General features: G+C 49.6%; 2 long non-coding RNA genes across 2 annotated transcripts; one reads left to right on the forward strand and one right to left on the reverse strand.

The window, feature by feature from the left end:
* Nucleotides 1-14372: 14372 nt before the first annotated feature.
* LOC140850214 (uncharacterized) lies at nt 14373-15388 on the forward strand. Its single transcript, XR_012132905.1, has 2 exons — nt 14373-14922; nt 15142-15388. It is a non-coding gene; the product is annotated as an uncharacterized lncRNA (long non-coding RNA).
* LOC140850215 (uncharacterized) lies at nt 15172-19438 on the reverse strand. The gene is made up of 3 exons (XR_012132906.1): nt 19349-19438; nt 18461-18520; nt 15172-15288 (listed from the first exon to the last, which is right to left on the reverse strand). It is a non-coding gene; the product is annotated as an uncharacterized lncRNA (long non-coding RNA).
* Nucleotides 19439-23134: the final 3696 nt, after the last annotated feature.

Genomic DNA, 23134 nt, shown 5'->3' on the forward strand with positions numbered 1-23134 from the left:
AGTTTTTATTTTATGCTCCATAAAGATAAGACTACCAATTAAAGTAGGAAGCTATGCATTCTTATGAAAAATTTTTTATTTTATATTTGTTCAAAGAGCTGCTTAGGCTTCTTTTCCTGTGTCTTTTATTACATGACGCTCTTTTATGTATGGAAAAAGAAAATGCTCAAATAAATTGAGTAAGATATTTTTAAAACTTCTTGCCATTCAGGGTCCAACTCCCCCATATTCCTTTTGATTCAGAGCTAGTGATGGTCAGGTTTTTCCACTCGATGTCATCTGTGCTGCCACAAGCATGGCTAACAACATTTTTAAAGGGAGCGATATAAGCTCTAAAAGCCTCAGGAGCTCTTAAACAGGTTTTGCAATTATGTAGCTTTGACTAACCAACTGTGACCCTCTCTTTGGGAAGGTTGTTAAACACTCCTAATTCACCATCCCCTGCAACACTTTGATCCTGGGGGTTTGAATGAGTCCATCTCTACTGTCCCCTGGGTGGTTTTCTGGGCCACTGACACCCTATCTGCAAGTTTGGAGGCTGGAGCTTTGATGTCTGTGCACCGGCAGGCAACAAGCCCACCCAGCTGAAGCCACTGTGAGAAGTGGTGCCACATTTCCATGGCGAAGCCATGGAAATGGGGGGCAAATTTGCCTTTCAAATCAATGAAACACATTCATGCCAAGTAATTCTGGGGCTCTTGCCATATGGCAGTCACTGGCCTGCAAGCCCCACATACATTGCCACATTTAATCCACACAGCAGTGTGTCAGGAGGCACTACCACCATCTCCATCTTACAAATGACATAAACAAGGGTGGGAGAAATTAAGCAACTTGGCCCACCTGACAGCTTGTCGGTGAAGATAGTGAGTGATAACCCGAGACCAGCCCTGGCTCTTCCCAAGCCTCTCAGAGGGGATGTCACCTCACAGAAGAGATGGTGGCCTGCCAGCACTTTGAAGGCTCTCTAGTGCTAAAATTGTGGGGACAGTGGAAGGGTCTGGCTCAGAGGGCAGCGAGCAACCCCATCCGCACACTGAGGTTTCTACTTGTGGTCAGGGCCCGGCCCCCACGTTATCTCTCCCCAGGTGTACATTTTAAAGAGGGGGGCAGGTGCAAGCAGCCTGCACACCTGCCGGAAACAAGCCCCACCCACCGGCACTCACGGGCGGGGGGGCCACTCAGACCCTCCCTGAAGGAGCAGAGGAATCCTGTGCTGACAGACTAGCCCCCACCCCAAATGAGGGAGTCATCCCTGTCAGTAGTAGAGGAAGGAAATCAGTATCTCAACTAACAGAAAGATCTTTAATGTTTTATTCCCTTGGATAAACATTGTGAAATCCTTATCGATTTTAAGTATGGTACTGGGCAAATACACCTTTTGAAAAGTGGCCTTTTAGAAAGTTGCTCACTGTTGATACAAAGTTGATCTTCCCCTCACCTGCTGAAAACCCTGAGGTCATCTCTCCCCAACCTGAGAGGACCTCCGGGGACTCTTGGAGGTGCCTCAGATGGAGCCATCACTTTCAGGAAAGCCTGTGATGACCCTGTGCTTTGTGCCCTGGCAGCCCCCTGCCCCAGCTGGTGAGCACCTGCTGGTGAGCAGACCCCTTCTGCCCTCTTCAGATGCAGTTGTACTTAAAAGTTAAACTTCACAAAGCTTCACTTAAAAATTCTGCATATGGTCTTTCCCTGGCCATTAACTCATAATCAGGTAGGATCTACAAGCCCAACTATCTATGTGAAATGATTACTAGAGGGCTTATTTCACCCAGGACCTTAGAAAGACATCAGAAGTATGTATTGAGAATGTGTGAGACCACTTCTACAATGAGAAATATGTGTTTATTCTACAGGCTTATATACAGTGTCTGCGAAGACATGCTGTAGTTTTTTGTGTTGGCCTTCAGCTCTTCCTCAGTAAGAAGAATATAAAATACTCTTTTTACATTTACCAGAAGCTCTCCTGGCCCTGCATTTGGCAGAAAGTCCCTGATCCCATGTGGACCTCTTCTGGGAGCCCCAGGCAGTCTGCACTGTGCTGGGCCAACCCTCCTTTCCTCTGTCCTCACCAGTGCGGAGACAAAAGCACAGCTGCTAGGTGTCACACTTAACCAACCGTTACCTTTCAAAGGCTTTGCCCCCTCCCCGCCTGCACCAGTGCCGCCACTTACATCTTTCCACAGTGAATGTGCTAAGTTTGTGTGTGGTCTCATGCCCCGGGGGCTGTGCTGGCCCTTGGCAAGACCCACCCCACCCACCACCACCTCTTCCCTCCTGCCTACCCTGGCTGAGCCAGAGTTCTGGTGGAAGAGACAGAAGACCTGGATTTGATTCCTGGAAATGAGATTGTGCACAAGGCACTTGGTTTCTTAGAGCTTCAGTTTCCTCATGGGTAAAGTCAGGATATATAGATGTTCCCCGTGATGGCTTCATGACCAAAGAACATTGTGTATATTAACAATCATTTATAAATATGTGAATCATCGTCACCATCATCCTTGTCATTGAAGAGGCATGATTACCATTAGCACTGTCATGTTTTCCTGTGAAAGCCGCGCCTGTCTCTGAGATAAGGCCTTCCAGGACTGGGTCCTCAAGATCAGGGGCTGGGAAGTGTTACTGTCACCATTAACCCCATTCAACAGCATTTATTAAATCCCCGGGTACTCTGGGCAGAGCTGGACAGGGGACAGGCAGAGTGCCTCTGCCTTCAGGGAGTTCAGGGTTTGACCTGGAGGCTGCCAGAGCTAATGTGTGGTGGGACACAGCAGAGGAGAAGTCAACTGCCATGGAGAGGGGTGAGCCTAGGGTCAAGGTGCTCCAGTCTCCACCTCCCATCAGGAGGCCTAGAACAATCCAGCGTGTGAACTATGCTGGTCCAACCCTTGGCCCTGAAGAAATGGCTTCTCAAAGACAAGGAATAACATCGGCAACTTCTAATATTCATATTACTGATATACTGAAATATGAAAAAGTAAAAACAAAGCAGTGTTATAAAAATTGAGATATAATTGTTTGCATGTAACAAACTAATCTATACAAAACTTGATGAGAAGTCTGCATTCAAAGCCCCTGAGTGAGACCTGGGCCTTACACGGCACCCTGACACCCCCCTGAGGGCACCACTTTCAGCATTTTGAGCTTCCAAGGAACTGGGGTTGTTCAAGGGGACATAACACAGAGTAGATGGTAACACAGGACTGAGTGAGACCCATCCCATGCCCCAGCACACATTCTCTCAAGCTGCTACCAGCCAGTCGCCTCTGTCACCTCAGCTGCACTGCACACCTCTCTGTCTATGCAGCTTGGTTCTGAGGCACATACTGCCCCGGAAAGTGTGCACGTTAACACCCAGTGGGGTCACTGCTTGACCTCCTTTCTCTGTCCCACAGGAGATAATTCTGATACACATCCTACAGAAACCCAGTAGGGTGGAGCCCCAGTGGCCTCAGAGTGATGGCCAGCTCAGCCAAGCAGCCTTGGGAAAACTCCCCCATGCCCACCTCCTCGCCCTAACCCTTCACCCCGGGTCCTTGGTGTCACTGTCCAAATGAACAGTCTGCATCCAAGCCCTTCTCCTGGATGCTGTTTTTGGGAAAAACATAGGTAAGATGAGGACTACTGTGCTATGATTTTGGACTCCAAATGCAGAGAAGAGAAGGCTCAAGCGTCGGAATAGGTGAGATGTGAGAGAAAAGATGGAGAGAGCAGGAGACAGAGGCTGTGCACAGACTTTGGGGAAATCCTCATTTATAGGGTGATGAGGAAGGGAATGTGCTGGTCTTGATGGTGCATGACACGCCTCGGTCCCCACACTCGCCACTCTGCCCTCAGTCCTGCTCTCCTCCCACCATCCGTCCTCCCACCAGGCTCTCCAGCAGAGGGGAGGAGAACCCCAGGCGGTGGGAGGGTGCCCGAGGACCTGGCGTCACTGCACAGGGAGGCGGCGGTGAGCACGAATGGCGGTCATCGCATCTGATCACCAAGAGCCGCTGAGGCAGAGGAGGGCTGAGGAAATGCCGCTGACCCAGCATCTCAGGCCCTGGGGACCCTGGAGAAAGCGGGATGCAGACCGCGTGAAGCCAAAGACTGGGCGGCTGGCAGAGCCAGAGGGAGCGCCGGGGTCAGTGACTAGGCAGTGAGCAGGCGGGGACAGCCCCAGGGGAAGGGTGGGCACAGGACCTTGGAAAGGAAAGGGTCTGGGGGAGTGTGTCAGAGGACGTGCCAGGAGGGGGGACAGCACTGTGAAGATGGCAGGAGCCCCTGCTGCCCTTAGCACCAGGCTCCACAGGCCCTGGCAAGGGAGTCTGTCTTGTTCTGTGTCCACACCACACACACCGGTCACCTAGCAGAGTCCAGCACACGCTGGGTGGTGCACAAGTACCTGCAAGTGAAATAGGAGAGAAGAAAGAGGGGAAGGTGAGGAATAGAGACTTTGAGATACCAAAGAAGGGAGTTAGATGAGGGTTTCCACTGAGTAATCTCAACTTTCTCACTGGAGTAGGAGGGAAATGTCATCTGCTTAAAATGAGACGGATGGAGGAAGCTCCAGAGGGTTCTGCCATGTGGAGGGGGCATGGAAAAGCCTCCATCTGCTAAGCAGAGCTTCCCAACTGTCCGGGCAGGTCAGAGCCTAAGACTGGAGCACCAGCCCTGAGCGCAGAGGGCCAGGTTGGCCCTGATGGTCCAAGCAGCCCAGAGGGGCTTCTCGAGAGTGACACACACACAATAAAGTCACCAGCACGGGACCAGCAGCCCAGCATGACGCTCTGAGTGTGGCAGAAGGGTGCCAGGCCACAGCACCTCTGCTGCAGAGGCCCCTGCTTCTGGCCAGCAAGGGGGCCAAGGAGTCTCTGTGACCCCATCACCCAGGGCAGGGCCTGTAGCTAAGGAGCAGCCCTGCAGGCAGGGGCAGGGGCAGGAGGGGCCCGGCAGGGGGGCCTGCAGGGGAACCTGCAGGCAGGGGCCTGTATGTCTCTGACTACGTACTATCTGTGGCTGCTCTACCCTTCAGCAGTGTCCAAACTGGCCATTCGGATACTACACACAAATTCATTATTTTGAAATACTTGATATGAGAAAGACCAATAAGAAATCCATTAAAATCATTACAAGAAGTTCCAACATTACTTTTGCCAGTGAAAGAGAAGAAAAGAAGAATTGTATGAGCCTTTAAATATAATTTCAACTGCTGTAAATTTTTGAATGGTTGTAAAAAAAATGGTTTTAAAACTTTTATCACCTACTTGTGTGAACAAGGTTTTTAGTCAATGGTGCCTTCAGGAATTTGAACAAATTATCACTAAGTCTGAGGCATAAACTTAATTGTAGCTATTTTAATCCTCAAAACTGATATACAGAAAAAGTCAGCTCATGAAAGCCTGCTCACCTTTCTCATTTAAGAAGTTTTATGCATTCCTAGAACACTTACACAAGTTTATTATTTAATGTCTTTCTTAAAATTGTGTATTTTATAATTTCTCATCAACCTTAAGTAATATAAAAATAATGTAATGAATATTTTCACCAAGTGTCAAATAAACCCCCAAATCCCCTGCAGGTCACTCCAGTGCACCATTCAAATATTGTTTTCTGTGTAAGACACACAAGAAAGTAAGGTCAGGAAATGTTGTGGAAAGGAATCAAAGAGAATGAATAAAATGTTGATGTACATGTGTGGGCCAGGCTGCCACACGCCAGGCAACAGTCTTCCCAACAAAGCGCCACGTCCAAGGGGTGAAACCCCAGGTGGGAACAGTACAGGAGGCCCAGAGGGTCACTGCAGTGGGTGGGGCCCAGGCAGAGTGAGCAACCAGCCGCATGCCTGCGCTGCAGGGGGAGAGGGTAGACGAGCGGCTGGTAGAAGGAGTTATGGGCTAAAACTCAAGGCTTTGGGGAAGGGAGGAGTCAGGGATACCTGGGTTCAAATCCAATCCAGGTGAACATCTGTGGGGCCCACTGCCTTTACCTGCTCCCCTTTCCACACAGAAGCCCTTCTCAGGGTGCCCAAGAGGCACCCTCCCTGAGACGTCACACAGCATCACACAGGCAGGAAGTGTTTCCATTTCAGAAGTGCTCCTCGCATCTCGGACTTCAATCAGCCAAAATGTCGCTGTACTCCCTGTTGCAACTGCAGCCACAATGGGCACCCTCAGCCTGCCACTCAGCCACTCACAGACACCAAGTCTCCACCTGGAAAGTCAAGGGATGGGGTGGGCCTGCCCTGCATGGCAGGAGACACTGAACAGACCTGGCTGCGCCCAGTTAGGGCCTCTGGCCAGCTGAGGGACTCGGCCCACCCATGCTCCTTTTCTGGCATCAGATTTCTCATTTGTGAAATGAAAGGGCTTTATTATACGATCTTTAAGGTACCTTCCATCCCTAACATTTTCCATTTCTGAGTTAACCAATATCCAGAAGATTTAATTAAGTATTGGTTCAGATCATTGGATCAAAATCACTAGAATGCACTCCCTTGACAGGAAATATAGCTGCATTGTTCACAGCTATGTCCCTGGTGCTGAGAACAGACCTGGGCATACAGTAGGGACTCAATAAGTACTGAATGGATGGATGGATGGATGGATGGATGGATGGATGGATGGATGGATGGATGGATGTGCTTTCTAAGAATGTGTACCAAGCAAAGGCTGTTAAAGACATTGTTAAGTTAATTCACTTGGGAAAAATTCAACTGGGCACAAGGACTCATCCCACCATGACAAAAGTAACCTGATAGGGGCATCACAGCCACATTGGGAAAATGCACTGAGAGTGGAGGATTGTGGACACATGCACATCAGAATTCCCAGATGATGGGCTCAGGGATGCTGTCAATTCTCACTTCCCAATTTCAGAAGGTTTCTAGAAGGAGAGAAGACTTAAAACTCTGTGAGGAGGGTGAAACTCAATGCTGTGTGCAAAAGAGCACACAGACCACGTGTAAGAAGCCATCAGACGCAGACTGAAGCCCAGGCACAAGGACTGGGGGAGGAGGCGTGGCAGAACCACTCCTGAAGCTGAATGGCCCGGTTCTTTCATTTGTTCAGTGGCCCCAACATCGCTGCCCTGGCTCTTTTCTTAGGTTCTCCTCTGAGCCCTCATCAGGACGGTAATGCCCAGCATGCCAGAGAATGCCTAGGAGCTGCCCACCGTCCCCAGGGAGGACCTTCACCCTCTAAAGTCAGCACTGAGCACCCACTGGAGGTCTGTCTATCCTCTGGCAGTCGGCGCCCGCCCAGCTCCGGGTCTCCTCCTCTGCTTTCATCAGGACTAATCCCGGAAATGCAAAGACCTCAAATGACAGCTGGGCAAGATCCTTAGGAAGGTGCCGTCCTCGGTACGGGACCGCCCACTCACTGTGCAGGAGCCTCTGCTCTCGCAGACAGGTGAGAGGCTCTCCCTCCAGGCCCACCCGCTTCACTTACCTTTCCTCTCTGGGACTCCTGGTCCAGGGTCCGTGCCAGAACTCGATGTGCTTCGTCATCTGCAGTTGACCTGCAGGCCTCCCCCTACCCATCATACCCTTTAAGTGGGAGAGCAGACTTCCCAGCTCCTAGCTCTGTTCTTTCAGTGGAATCACACACAAGCCACCCAGAGAATTGCTCACTCATCATCAGAACACCATCCCTGACATTGTATTTGCTTCCTGATGTGGCTTAAATAACACACATCTATGATTTTATAATCAATGGTCAGGAGGTCAGAAGCCCAAAATGGGTGAGGGGGCTGTGCTCCTTCTGGAGGCACCAAGGGACAGTCTGTGACTCTGCCTTTTCCAGCTTCTAGAGGCACCCGAAATCTCTGAGTGCTGGCCCTCCCCCACCTCCAAAGCCAGCGGCATAGTGCTGTCGTCTCCCCCCAACTCCGACTCCAACTCCGACTTACTCTGCTTCCATCCTCGCTTCTCCTCTCTCTCTGACTGTCCTGCCTCCCTCTTATATGGACCCTCATGGTGACATTGGCCGGCCTAGATAATCCAGGGTAATCTCCCTGTCTCAAGATCCTTAGTCTAGTCATCTGCACATATTCTCAGGGCCCAGGGTTTGGAGTGGTGACATTGTTGGGGGCCATGGCATGGCTTCAGAGACTCAAAACCACCCAATGGCTTCCTATAAAAAAAAAAGTAATGCCCTGACAATGCCTGAGCCAGCAGTTCCCCAGCTACCTCTTTGAGGTCAGTATTGACTAGTCTCTTGTGCACACTTGGTTAGCCACGTGATCCTGCTCCGGATTCCCCGTGCAGGCCAGGCCTGTGCTCAGGCGGGGCCTCAGCCTGCAAACCTTCCCTTGCAGATGAACATGGCAGCTCTCTCTCCTCTCCCGTCTCTGCCTGAATATCACTTTCTCAGTGAGAACCTCCCTGACCACCCTTCCTAACATGGCAATGCTCCTCCTGCCTGCACCTGCCTGGCATTCCCTACTCCCTGCTTTATTGCTCTTCTGGGCCCTTATCACCCTCCAGGACACTGTCTCAGTTCCTTTGCATCTGCTGACAGTCCACCCCTTGCACTGATAAGCTCCATGAAGAAGCTGGTGTCTGTCCTGGCCTAACTATAATCCCAGGGTCCCTACAATAGCCCCTAAAACTGAATGGGCACTCAGTAAACATCTGTGAAATTTCATTCCAAATAATTTTTTAAGCACCTATTATCATTGCCCAATTCCAGGAGGCTCTGTCCACATCATAGTTTATGCCCCATTGCATCTGGTGGGAGAGTCTCTGTGTTAGAAGTAGGAAAGATAGAGAAAGAAGACCGTCTCTGTCCTCAAGGATTAGGACATCCAGCAGGAAAGGCAGAAGCAAAACCAAATAACAGCACCGTGGTGAGGCAGGCAGTAACCGACCCCTCACCTCTCCATCTCACGTAGGCACTGACAGCACGGCCACCTTGCCTGTACTTGGCTTTGACAGCCTCATGCAGTAAACAGCAGGCTTCCTCCACGAGGCTCAGAAGGCAGGTGTGTGATGACTCAGAGGGTTGTTTCCAATAGAAGCATAATAAAGCAACCCAATATCACTGATGCCTTGTTGCAGAACTGGGTCAGGCCAGCAGAGGCCATCGGCCGCATGCCGCCCATCTGAAAGAAGCTGGGTCCCCATGGCCCACAGCACAGTCTGCCAGGAGCCTACAGTGCCTACACCCTGAGCTCATAAAACTAAGTGCCCAGCTTGGACTCAAAACCCACATTGCTCTCTTTTATCTCCTCCTGGAGATGCAGTAGAACAGCTAGAATGAAAACAATTAATCAATGCTTCTAACACCGGAGCTTTTTTTCTCTGCGTAGCACCAATTATTTAATGTCATAGAAAGCAAGCTGCCTGCATGGGCTGAGGCTGCAATGCTCCCAGACAGCCTCCTCCCACAGACGCAGCAAAGGTAAAGTCCCTCTGTGTTGGGCAGCCTCTGCCTGTGGAAGGCCAGAGGCCAGGTCCCAGCCTGGAGATGCACGTGCGTCTGCAGCGCTGTGCCCCTTCATCCATGCCTGGACTGACCGTTCACTGCCCCCACCCCAGGGCCTGGTCACAGAGCCTTCCTCTGCCTTAATTCAGGAGACCAAGGGGCAGAAGGATCTACCCTGCTTACTCTGATCTGGCCGTAATTGGCTTGCATTTGGGGGCACCAGTGAGAAAGGCACAGCCCTATCAGGCAGCAGACAGCACCCTGGGCAAACCAGTGGGTCCTCCACCCCACAGTCCCCACTGACCATGAGGACTCAGGAGTGAATCAGCCGTTAGACAGCTTACTACCACACCACACACCGTGGGGGCAAGAAGGAATTTAAGTAGAATCTGTGTTCTCATGACTACATGGACAAGCAGCTAGAAAACCATCCCACTCACGAAACACATACACAACTGGGAGCCACATAGAAAGCACAGAGAGGATGGGTCAAAGAGCCAGCCAGGGGACGCAGAGGCCACAGTGAGCCGAGGCGGTCGGGGGAGGCGTCCCGGGAGACGGCGAGGGGGCTGCTTGCTGGTAACGAGGGTCTGGCAGGCACCCCCATGGGTGGAAGGAGGGGCATGTGCAGAGACCAGGCACAGGTGTTGCATGTCAAAAGGGTGACTGCAGACCCCTCTGCCTAGGACAGCGGAATCATTCGAGCAAAGCACAGGAGGCCAGCTTAGAGAAAGGCAAACAAGAAGCCAGCTGGTCTGCCTGCCAACCCACGTCATCCTCTTCCAAAATGGCAAACTCACAATGCCACCTCCAAACCAACCACTCCAGAGCACGCACTGTGTCCAAGCACTGTCTCTGCACTTTTCAGGTCCCACGTTACTTATTCAAACCAACAACCCTATGACCTGGACATCATTTTGTAAATGAGAAAACTGAGGCCCAGAAAGGCTAAGTGAGTGGACTGAGGTTGCACAGCCAGCAAGTGTTGGAGATGGGTTTTGAACTGAGAGAGTCTAGCTCCAGAGCTCACCGAGTTGTTTTTATTCCCAGTTCCTTTATTTCTTCAGAAGTGTTGTCTTTTTAGTCGACACTTTGCCTGACAACTACATCAATGGAGCCTTAACAGAAACAACCACCCATAGCTGGACCCCCACAGATCAAAACTGCGGGTCCTGGTTCCTGGAGCCTTGGAGTCCCCACCACTGGGTTGGTGTACTGGCTCCCACACAGTCAGTTCACAGCAGCCGCTGAAGCCTGTCCACTCTGCCTGCTGGAACACCTCCCTAGGACCCCCAGGCCTCCCCCCTCCAGCAACAAAAAGATTAATACCTAACAGCCCACATTTTTAACTGCTATGATACATTACCTTTTGCAAACAAGTGCTGATGGTGTCCAGAGAGGATGATTACTTATCCCTCTTGAGTAAAATAAGCAGAAGCCAACCTCAGGCTCTGGGGTTCCCTGTAGAATATGGGTCTAGGTGTTGTCAGAGCAAGCAGTGGCTGTAATGAGACCTGGGAGAGGACACCTTCTGAAGGGCCAGCTCAGCCCTGCACATTTCCAGGTGCCTGCTGCCTCCCACCACAGGATGACCATCAGGGACCCTGTAAATGTGGGACCTTTGGGGCTGGTGACAATTTTGATGGGCTGCACTAAAAGAATCTGTTAAGATGGTTAAGATTTAACATGAATGACTGCCTAAATGCTTCTTTTTATGTGTGTATAAAACTGGTATCATCAAAGCAGAGCCTTGGAATGATTAATGTGCCTGCATTCTGCAGGGAGCCCGGGCAAGGATTATTACCTGCCCAGAGGTATGGCCAGAGGGGCCCTGACAGGAAGGATGTGGGCAGCAGGTGAGAAGGAGCAGCGACAAGGCAAGGAGACGGAATGGGCCCGGGCGAGGGGCAGGGGCTCATCAGCGACGCTGGGCTTTGAGATGCCACCAGGAGAATGGAGATGCCACACATTGATGGGGAGGTTAGAAGGAGAGGAGTTTTATTTTATATGATAAATTGGTAGACTAGGCCAGCCTGGAACTCAGGAGAGAAGGGAGAGGTGGCGTCCCACCTCAGCTGGAGGGCCGGGTTCATACCTTGCTCATCACAGTATTCTCTGCGCATGAAGACGCGAAGCCCATGGCAGTCACTCATGTCTGGAACACGACGATTTGAATACTGTCACTGTGACCATGGAATCAGACCTTGACGTTTAACCAGGTTTGTGAGGACTCGGGACAGAAAGGTCGTGACTGTTAGGACCCATCCAGAAACCTGTGTATTTCTGTTCCGAGGTCATGAATGAGAGCTGTCTAATCTGATGACTGGAGCACAAAGGCCAGAAGCATGTAGTTCCAGCAGGAATTTTCCTGGGCTTCCATGTGCCCCTTCCACCACAATCCCCCAAATAGATGGCTCCATGAGAGAGAGCAGACCTCTGAAGCCACAGCCCATTTACAAAGGAGCTTGGGTGCTCACTAATGCAGCTCTGGTGCTACAGCAAAGAGTAGCAAAAGCCTCAGGGAAAATGGGGAGAGATTAAATCAAGGCTTTCTTATGTCTGGGTGATTTGAGAAGCCACTGTTACCCAGAGGGCTGGCTCATGGTCTGGACTTTAAAATCCCTGGCCTGTGGAGTCTGGACCCACCAACCCAAATGCACCCAGGAAATCCCCGTCCCTGCTGGAGTGTGACTATAGAGACCCTGCTTCCCATCCAGGCTCACAGCCCAAGACCCAGCCACGTCCCATCACCAAAGGCAAGGTTCTGTACTTCAAGCTCTCAGAATCACAGAGGTGGTTCACAATGTATAAGATAGAAATGTCACTCCAGATGACACATTGGCTTCCCCAGAGCTAGAGGGGTGCCTCACCCACTAACTGGGTTGCAGGGACAAGGGCACCCAGCCAATGACCTCAGTGCTCTGGGAAGACACTGTGCACCCCTCCCACCTCCCTCTGAGCAGCATGACCACCAGAAAAGAGCCAGGAGCTTCCTGGCTGGACTCTCAAATTCCACTCCCATTTCATAGGTAAGAAAACAGAAGTTCAGAGGAGGTAATGAGTTGCCCAGGAAATAAGGGGCAAGTCTGTGTTCTCACCCAGGTATGTGTGACCCAGAATCCTGCATGGGGCCAGGGGGATGGACTGAAGAATAAAGAAAGGGGAGCCCCAGTCAAACAGCTCAGCACTGCCTCAGAGCCTGTCCACCCCCGGATGCCTTTCCCAGCCAACCCTGTTAGGGTAGAGGAAGGGTCAGGGCTCATACTGTAAGCTGGGCTCAGGCATCAGCCCGGCACACCCAGAAAGGAAGGGGATGTGTGTTCCATTCAGATGCCCCGGAATCTTACCTCACACAAAGTGGACATTATGTCATCCATTTCTCTCTCCACAATGGTAGATTTGACAGAAAGAGGAACTGTATGGGCTGAGAAACCTACTTCCCATCCCACCAATTCCCATTGGCTTGCCCCTCACGGAATCAGAGCATCTTATCTGCCTCTGCTGCATTCTCCCATCACCCAGGACTGTCGCCTGCTCTCTGTCCTCATCCCTCCAGCGCCGGGTCCTTCTCTGAGTGGCCCTGGGCTCTTTTACCACCACTCCGTCGCCCAGCAGAGATTCCTGCTAGACAGGATGACCCAAACCACTGCATGAAGGCTGTCCTGATGCCAGGACGGGCTGGGGTCTGTGCGATGGCCTGGGGGCTAGACCACACAGGAGCACCTGTGCCGCCTCTCCTGTGCTCATGGCCCAGCAGCAACAGTGGAGAGGAAATCCTGGGAGACTTTCTCGAGGCAGAATCTGCTCTCTCAGAGGGGGCTCTCAGTGGCTATGATGCCTCAGCAACTTTAAAAAGCAATGATCTCTGTGCCAGGCTTCCCTCTGAGAGCTGATGGGACCAAAAGAACAGCTTCACTCAGGGGGAAAAACAAGGGACAGAAAGTGTCAGGGTGAATACAGCCAGTCAGAGAGCATGGCTCTGCTGAGCTGGAGACTCTGGGGTCTGGTTTCGTTTTTGCTTTTCTCTTTGATGAGATGCTTATGAGGCTGCTTCAGGGCACAGACAGCTCCTCTGGTAAGATGCTTTGCAGGAGAGAAAGAAGGGAAGAGCCTCCAGCTTCCAGAAGAGTCTGCGTAAATCTGGGGGGTGATTTCAGGTCCAGAGCTGAGACTCTTGTATGAACGGGCAAGTCAGGGTAGTAAATAGGGATTACTAATCGGTAACTGGCTCCTACCCCTAGAATTTGTCAGGTGTTTGGTAGCTGTTCTGATCCTGCCTCCACTCTTCACAGTTCATGTGTCACAGGGGCCAGTGGGCAGACTGGAAGCAGACCCAGGATGCTTTCCTGCTGCCTGAGGTCCTGGCAGGGTACAAAGGGCCTGGATGGAGCTGTGCTTCCTGTAGAGATCTGGGTAAAGGCACCTTGCCTGTGGACAGCAGAGAGACACTAGTCACAGGTGCAGACAGCTGTTGGGTTTAAACCTGGCTGCCTTATTTACCAGCTGCAGGGTCTTATTCTCAGAATAGGAACAGTTCCAGGTGGAAATGCTACCCAGGGCGAGAGGGAAACATCTCAGGCATCCATCTACCTCTTTCTGATGGACTTTGATCAGTATTTACTGATATATTAATAATAAAGTATTGATATATTTACTGCAACTAATACAGCACCTCAGATTCATTAAGCACCTTTTATGCACATAGTACTTTCTAAGCAATATGAAATAAAAAGCACAACACACCCCAAATAGAACCACTAATACACAGAACAGCCCTTGAAAGCCCTTGGCTCGTTTCTACCCATTCACTCAGCATTTAATCACACTGCCCAGCAGCCCCAGCTCTCAGCTAGGCACTTCGGGAAATGCTAGGATGAGTTAGATACAGCTTCTAGCCTTACAGGGAATACATTCTGGTGGATAAAAATAAATTATGATTCACAAAAAGCCAGAGTGGAAGCTTAGGATTGTAGTGACTTCTGAGCTGGGCCCGGGCGTGTTCAGGAGGAGCTCAACAGATGGGAGAAGAATGGCTGCCTTTCCAGTAAAGACAGTGGATCACACATCGGGGAGGGGAGTTGCAAACACAGTAACAAATAACTGGCAAAGGGCAGAATGTGATAAATGTCAGATGAGTGTTTCTGACCGTAAATGTCAGACAAGTTAGAGAAAAGTGCCTGTTTGAATTGGGGGGATCGGGAAAACTATACAGAGAGGCAGGATTTTTACAAGGATCTTACAAAACACCCAGGCTTTGTTTAGCGGCTGGAGAAAGGAAGCGCACTCCAGGCAGAGGACAAGGTCAAGGAGAGCCAAATTCAGGACATCTGGAGGCAGGGCCACAGAGCTCAGAGTTTATTCTTGGAAGTGGGCAGTCGTGAAATGTCAGCTCCAAGGGGGCGGCTTGAGAAGAGGAGTGATTTCCCGTCCGAAGCAGAAAATCCCAAGCTGCAGAGCAGGACCGTCTCGGGCAAGCTCCGCAGCGAGGGATGGCAGGACAGCACCCATCTCCAGGGTGAGCCTGCTGCCCAGGGAAGCCTCCTTGCCCTTCAGAGGCTTACAAAGCACCCCTGCACCCCATCCGCCCCCCACACACAGTCCAGCAGCACTCACCCAGGGAGTGGCTGCTGCTCTTTATTCAGAGAGAGGCTTTTCTATCAAAAACAAAATGGAAACACCAAGGTCTCCTAAACAGTTCATCTTGAAAATACAATTTTCCACTTTCTGTTTGCAGGTGGCGATGTGTGGTGCTCTGGACACCTTCTTAAGAAGATATGCCTCTTCTCTTGAAGCCTTGGAGCCCAGATGACTCCCCTCTGCTTTGTGGTACGTAGCAACTGCCCTGCCCAGGGGCCCAGCCAGACAACTCTCCAGTATTTACCTGAGGACACCAGGGAAGAGAAAACTGTGCATGAACAAATCAGTAGCCTGACTTCCACAGAAAGGAATCATGCAGGAAATAAAGATCACATATAATTCCATCAGCCTCTGCTAACATTTTAGTACTATATTTCTTCCTGGTATGTTTTTACAGATTTCTATACCATTGGTGTCATGTTATATGTACAATTGTGTATCCTACCTTTTTCCTAAGCACTTCCTGATGTCGGTTTGTAGCAGGATTCTCCTCTGACCCCTTGATCTGGCTAACTCTTACTCATTCTTGGTGTCCCAGCTTAGATGACATTTCTTCTAGGCAGAGTTCTCTGACTACTCATATTTTCAGTAAAAGCCTCTCCTATGGGCTACCTTAGTCCTGTACCAAAGTCCTTATCAGCAGTAATAGAATTTCCTGGTTATGTAAGGGCCATGAGGCCAGGAAATGTGTCTGTTTTGACAATTGTATCCTCTATGCCTACCATAGTCCCTGACAATTGTATCCTCTATGCCTACCATAGTCCCAGGTACATATTAAGTATTCCACAAATATTTGTTGGATGGATGCATGTCATTCTTTATAGACATCACATTTAAAGGTCACATAATATTTTAGTGTAAGAACATACCATAATTATACCATGGTTGTATACCATAGTTGAACAATCCTCTATTTTCTTACTTTCCAGTTTTATTGAGCTATAATTGACATATAGCATTGTAATAGTTTTAGGTATACAACATAGTGATTTTATATATGTATATATATATGTTGCAAAATAATTGCCACAATAAGTTTAGTCAGCATCTGTCACCTCACAGTTACAATTTTTTCTTTTAATGATAAACAATTCTTAATTGTTTTACTCATTTGTTTCTTTTCTCTCCAGTAAACACTAAGTTCCACAAATTGCAGGAACCCTGTACTTTCTAGTCACCAGCATATCCCCAATATTGAATATGGTGTGTAGAACATAGCAGGTCTTGATATTTAAGGAATAAGTGATTTAAAGAGGGAATTAATATTTGGGTTGTGATTCTAATAAGTAACACTAGAATGAACATCCTTGTGCATGAATCTCAAACACAAAGGAGAACTATTTAATCAAATGGTTTGAACATATATAAAGACTTCTCATACATGTGCTCACACTGCTGTAAAGTCCTGCCATCAGTGATCAGCATATGAGAAAGCTGCTAATATGTCCTCAGTTCTTGAAGCACATCAAAAGCATATCTTTCAAATCTTTGTTGATTTAGTAAGTGAAAATAGGAACTCATTTTCACTAATTTGCACTTATTTGATTCTAGGAAGAATTAACCTTTTTAATATGTTTCTTAGACCTTGGTATTTCAACCTGCCCACTTATTATCTTTATTATTTATGGGGTTTTAATATTTTTCTTCCCAATATAGGCCTGAGCTCTTCAGATAATTTATTCTTTGTTTTTGATAGCTGTAACATTTTCCATTACATTTTCCTTTTCTCTATAGAACACTTCTGATGTACAGAATTTTCAAAAATCATCAAATTCTTGTTATTTCTTTTATTACTTTTATGTCTAAAATATGCTTTTTATTTCAAAGTATGCACAGACTTACATTTTATTCTAATTTCAATTTCCCATTGACATATATCCCTTTTGACATATGGTATAAAGTGAAGTTCTAAAAAGTTTATTTTTCCCAAAGAACAAGTCATTTTTCCCCATAGTACCTGATTGCTTACCCCTTGCTGAGATGCCAGACCTCCTACAATCTATCAGGACCCTTATCTGGGTTACTCTGCGCTATATAAATCCCTCTCCTCCTCCTTGGCTACTATACTGCCTTGGTTAGTAATGATTTTTGATATGTTCTAACATATGGTAAAACACACCTCCCTATCATAATTCAACTCCTCTGTTCTCATTCTTAGCTATTTTCTTAGCTCTGTATTTGGTGTGGGTGGGGCACGTGGGCAGGCAGTGGGCTGTGCGGGATCCAGTGAGCACTCACCCTTTCCGGCATGTCTCCCCCAGAAATAGAGGTCACAGGGCAGGGCCTGGCCCCTGCCAGCAAAGAGCTGCCAGCAGAAGATCCATACAGCAATTATGCAGCTAATCTAGAGCCCAAATGAACATTTTGATCTGAAATAATTTGGTACCTTGGGCCAAAATAAAGATAAGAAATAGAATATACAAAGTAGCAACATCATGGCATAATTACAAAAAAAAAAGGCACCTGTAAGCATGAATCCTGATCTCAGCTCTGCTGCTTCCCAGCTGTGTGATCAGTGATACCACGTCTCCTCTATGGCTGCCCTATTTGCATCCGTGAATAGGTTGTATTAGATAGTCCTGAAATTCCTTTAGTTCTCTGAGTTTCTACCAGCCACATCTACAACTATTGTGCCTACATTTGCTTACTGATTAGCAAAATTTGGAAGATCTCACTCATTGGCCCTTAACCCTAATTATATGACATGTAATTTATCTTCAGCATTCCTGTCAATGACCTTTAGGGTCAAGCCTAAGACACCTACAGGACACTGGAGCATAATCCTAGGACCTCTGTGCCGATGCTGAAGCCAGGAGTCAGACGGCCCTCACACTGCCCCCTGCTCTTTGGGATCAAGGCTGATGACAATGGTCCGGCCAGCCTCTTTCCCTCAATGACCAGTCAAATGGATCCAGCATGGGAGACACAGCCAAAGCCACAGGACTCAGGAGGGTCTGGGGAGGGCAGGCACAGGGACAGCGTATCACTGAAGGGTGCAGTAGGCTGGAAATGCCCAGGGCTCTGGACCCTGCAGGCAGGCTGCCAGTCTCAGGGTAAGTCCCCTTACCGCTGCATGGACTGCAGTCAGCTGTGCGGTGACTTCTGGTGATACCTAGAAGGGGTCATTGTCCAGGTTCTTGTTGTTGCAGAAATTAGTTCTAATTCTGAAACACCCACTAACCCAAACAAATAAGGCTTTGCAGGGGGGCCCCAAATGTGGTTCTGGCTAAAATAAAGGAAATAGCTGAGTCCCCCACAAAGCTCCATCATGCAGACTTAAGGGAGCTACACTGTGCCTGAACCCAGAGGAGAGATTGGGAAGGGACCCAGCCTATCCCAGAGCCAGAAGTATCGGGAATATCATGGAAAGAAGAAAGATACAATGAAATGAAGCCTGAAGCTAAATTCCAGCTCACCACTCAGCAGCTGAGCAACATAGGGCACGTTGTTTAACCCCTCTGGGCTTCAGTCTTCACCTATAAAGTAGGAATTATTATTCATATAGATAGTGTCTCCATATGAGAGGCAATCAATAAATATTATTTTCTTCCTTTCCTCTTCCCAACCCAGGAGCAGAGATAAACTAAAAAGAGATACTGTCAAAAAAACAATTCAAATCCTGGCTCCCCACCTGTTTGTTAACAGTGTAAGTTGGATCTTCTCTTGAATCTCCCCCTTCTCAGCAGTGAAGGGGAATGATAATGCTCACAGCAGACAAGAGAGCAGTAGACAGATGTGAACATTCTTTATCCATTGAAAAGTGCCATGAAAAGGCAAGAACCCAGATTTAAAAAAAATGGAGGAGGGCGCTTCTCTACAGATCCAGCGGGGCCTGGGGACGCCATGCGGCTACTTGAGGAGTGGCTTCACCTAATGAGCACCCAGTTCCTGTCCTTAGAGCCAGTCCCGCAGGGGGCCTGGGTCCGGGAGGGAGGGCGCCCCCTGCTGCAGGAGCTAATGATGACATGTTAACCTTCCCCGGGGGTGTCCTCCATCGCTGGGCAGCGAGCATGAGCTACTTTCTGGCTCGTCTTTGCCTCTCTCAGCGGGGCAGCGGCCTCTGTGCAGGAGCCCCGGGGAATCTCCAACAGTGGTTTTCCTTCACTGCAATGTTAGTCTTCAAGAAAATAGGATCAGAGGGCTCAGATACACTCCCTGATGCTGAGAAAAGTTAAATGGGGCTGATATGTCCCTTGGGCTCTGGGCTCTGCCGTACTCCCTGTAGGATACCTTCCCCGTCTCCCTCTCCTGAGGGCCTTCTTCAGGATGCAGTTTGATGAGCCCAGAATGCCCCCAGAACTCACCACACCATACTGCTTACATGTCCCCTCCCCCAGGAGCATGACCAAGCAGACCGCACCTCCTCGCTGTGTGTGTCTCCAGCACCTGCTCATAACTGGCACTGGATGCAAGACAGACCTAGACGCGCCTCCCCCCAATGTCACGTGCTGAGGGCCCAGAGCAGCTGGGGGCGAGCAGGGCAGTGTGGGGGTGGGGCTTGGCACACTGAGAAGGGCAAGGGAAAAGAACTGCCAGGAAACGGGGGACTTCAGCAGTGGGCCACACCTGATTCGGGAACGGCATCCCACAGTGGGGACAGAGGCCCCGTTTTTGCCAGGAGATTCCTCAATTTTGAGGTCATCTACCTACAGCAACCGTATTTTCGAACCAAAATCTGAAAAATGAGGATAAGAACTAAATCACACATGGTAGCCCATTCAAGGACCCCATTTACTGAAATGAACACAATCATGAGAAATCAACAGCAGAGTTCCAGCTTCTTGGTGGAGGCATCCGTGCTCCCGGCCGGGCTGTGAGGAAGCCCCCCAAGCCAAGCTCCAGAAGCACATTGCAGGTTACTGTGCCGCAGCCAGTTCTGCGTCCTGGGCAACCTGGAGCAGTGGGGTGGGGCAGGAAAGGCTGTAGACTCACCCACCCAGTGCCTCGGGTCTCTGCAGAGAGCAGAGGTTTCCTCAGAGCCCATCTTGGCCAGGCATACTATCTTGAGCCACTAAGGGACATAGAATGAACCAGGAGACCTGGGCCCTGCTCCAAGCTCTCAGATGCTGTGTGATCTTGGGCAAATCCCCTGGAACCTTAGTCTCCATACCCACAAAATGGGTGCATGGTACAGTCCATGGTTTTTCTGAGGCTCTCAGGAGCTCCCTGAGGTACTTGGGAAGCCAGGAAGAGGTGACCCACCACTGCCCCCACCACAGCCTGCCTCACCCCCAACCCCAGGGCTTAACCCCCCTGAAGCAGGAACAGCAATTCTTTTATCTGTTGTAGACACTGGAGATTATTATTGTTTGGGAAAATCAAGTATGTAAACCACTGGACTGGATATCGTCTAAGAATCTTCCTGGCTTTTATCCCTGCGCGCCTCTTCAGTAGAACTGGACAGCAGAGCAGAGCCTGGCTCCAGACGGTTTCCCAGGCAGCCCCACGAGCGGACACCTCCCAGAAGGCGGGGGCTTCTCCTGGTGGAATGAAAGGGTCAGGACGGAGGTAACGTCCCCCCTCTCAGCTGGGACCAGAAACACATGGGGCCTGCTGCCCTCCCGCTATAGCTGTGCACCCTCCAGCAGCTGTTTCAGCTTCTCTGACTTGCTGTTTCCCTGCCTGCTAACTAAAAGGAAAACACTTCCCTGAAAGGTATTGACGCAGGGAAGTGTGGGACTCCTGGGAGGGCCTCTCTGAGTGCAGGTCCTTCCTTTCCCACTGTAAGGGGAGAACACTGGTTTGCTGCTTCTAAAAATAGCATTCCTGTATCCAGAGTTCTGTTTTTGGTTTATTTTTTCATAAGAGGCTTGACTGAGGAAAAATGTATAACCTTCTTGCATTATTATTAAAAGCATCCTTTAATCCTGCTGTGAAGAGCAGCAATTTATTTGGGGGTGGGGGCTCGGGAATAGCAAATTGCACCTCCAGAACAGAGTCGTCATCAGTTTATAAGCCCTCCAGGCCACTAAGCCAGGACTTCCACTGACCCTGCCAATGTGCAGGTACAGAAGAGGACAGGAAGGAGGGGGTCCCCTGCCCCTCGACCCCCACCCAGGATCCTGGGGAGCACCAGCCCCATCTCACGCAGCAGGACTGCAGCCTGACAAACATCTGGGAAAGGGAAGGTGAGCTGAGAGTGTGTGAGGTCCCCGAAGCTGCAGATGCTCGCACCCCATGATCCGGCTTAGGCAGGGGTGTGTCAGTGCCTGCCTGTGGGCCCCAGATACTATGCTCAGCTACTGCTCATCCTGCCCCTCCTAGGTGAGTCCCTGTCTCTTCTAGGCCTCTAGGGCTGGCACACCCACTGCTTACCCCCTTCCAGGAACTGGGAAACTTTAGTTCATACAGTTGGTCTCCTGCTGCATCCGCCAGAGCTTTCTGCATAAGCCTCCTGCCAGCCTGACCTTCTCCAGGCACCTCTGTGCCAAGCTCCCCCACCTGCCAACCTTTTAGTTCACCTCCCCATTCCATGGCCCCTGGGATCCAGCTGGCTGTCTTCCCTGCTGCTAAAACCTGCTCTGTGGACTGCCCTGAGCTGCCCAGTCTCTTAACTCATAATCCTGATATTTTGCTGTCAAGAAAACCTCAGATCTAAGAGACCTTGTTTCCATCATCTCCCTTGATAGTGGCCCTTGAATGCTATCAAGCCTACTACCACGCCCAATCTACCTGAAGATCAAGGTTCTTTATCACCATAATGCTAAGCAGACAATGCTAAACAAATTCCCCCACAGAATTACTAAGAAGTAATTAGGTTTAGACATAGTCATACATGCTAATCAAAGACATCTAGAATTAAAAGAGTCTTATACACAGCTCACCAAGCCCATCTACCCATTTCAATGTAAAAAAAACTCAAACTCAGGAAGGGGAAGTGATTGCTGGTGGTCACATAGCAAGTCAATCACTTACAAAGGGAATAGCAATTCCTCCAGACACCGTGGGTGATAGGGATGGTCTAGGAATGGTCCTGCCTGGAGACAGGAACAGGACTAAGAGGCAGGAGTGGACACCAGGGCTCAGCAGCAGGAAAATGGAAGGAGCATTTTACTAATGGTGAGCTTCTCTGGCCCCTTCAAGTTAGTGTGGCTCTGAAGAGTTAAAAGAAAGGTTCTGAAAGCATTTGGTCTCTGTATGCTCCCAGTCCCAGCAAATTTATTTCCATTCTCTTTCTCTTGTACTCATCAGATACCATAGACCAAGGCAATGTGGCCAAGAGACCCATATGCAAAAGATGGACCAGATTTGAGACCCTACATTCCAGAACACTCACAGAACATGGGCAGAGGACACGTTTGGGAGAAAGAATATGCTGCTCTCTTCCTACCTCGGTCCAGAGCTGTCCTCCCAGGGAGGGAAGATGGGGGAGAGCATCAGACTGGGCCAAAAGAACACCTCATGTTTCTGGGCTTTTCTCCTTGAGGAGCCTCAGGACCCCAGTGTGGCTGTGCTGGTCTAACTGGATCGTAAGAGAGAGAAGGAATTTGAAGCCCACATGACAGAAGAATCCAGCTTACTCTGCAGCTTGCACTGAAGAGCTAAATGACATGTAATTCAGTTAAAGGAAAAAGAAGCAAACCTCATCACAACAGTTGAAAACACAAAAACAACAAATAAACAGCTGCTTTGAGCCTGCAACAAGGAGGCCAATTTGATTTTTGCAGAAAGAAAAGTGCCGTCTTTTGTGTGTGTGTGTGTGTGTGTGTCTGTGTGTGTGTGTCTGTGTGTGTGTGTGCCTGTGTTGGGAGGGGCAGCTCTCTTCAAGAAGCTGCAGCTGCAAGCAGTTCAGAGCACGGCATTAGCCACGTTCCTGGAATAATTTGCTAGATTAGAACTCCACAGTTCACAGCACACAGAGTAGGGCCCCAGGTCACAAAAATAATGAGCTGCACCCCATACATGCCACCAGTGCACGTGCACACACACACTCACACACACACACGCACACAGGATTCTTGGCTGGACCATAGAGAGAAATATTTGCACCCTGAGGCCAACAGCCCTGATCTTGAAAAATGTATTCCGACACTCCTTCCCACCAGCCATGGGCCACTGAGGCAAGCAGTGCGGCTTTTCCCGTTCAGTGT

This window comes from Manis javanica, chromosome 6, assembly GCF_040802235.1.
Source record: "Manis javanica isolate MJ-LG chromosome 6, MJ_LKY, whole genome shotgun sequence".
NCBI lineage: Eukaryota > Metazoa > Chordata > Mammalia > Pholidota > Manidae > Manis > Manis javanica.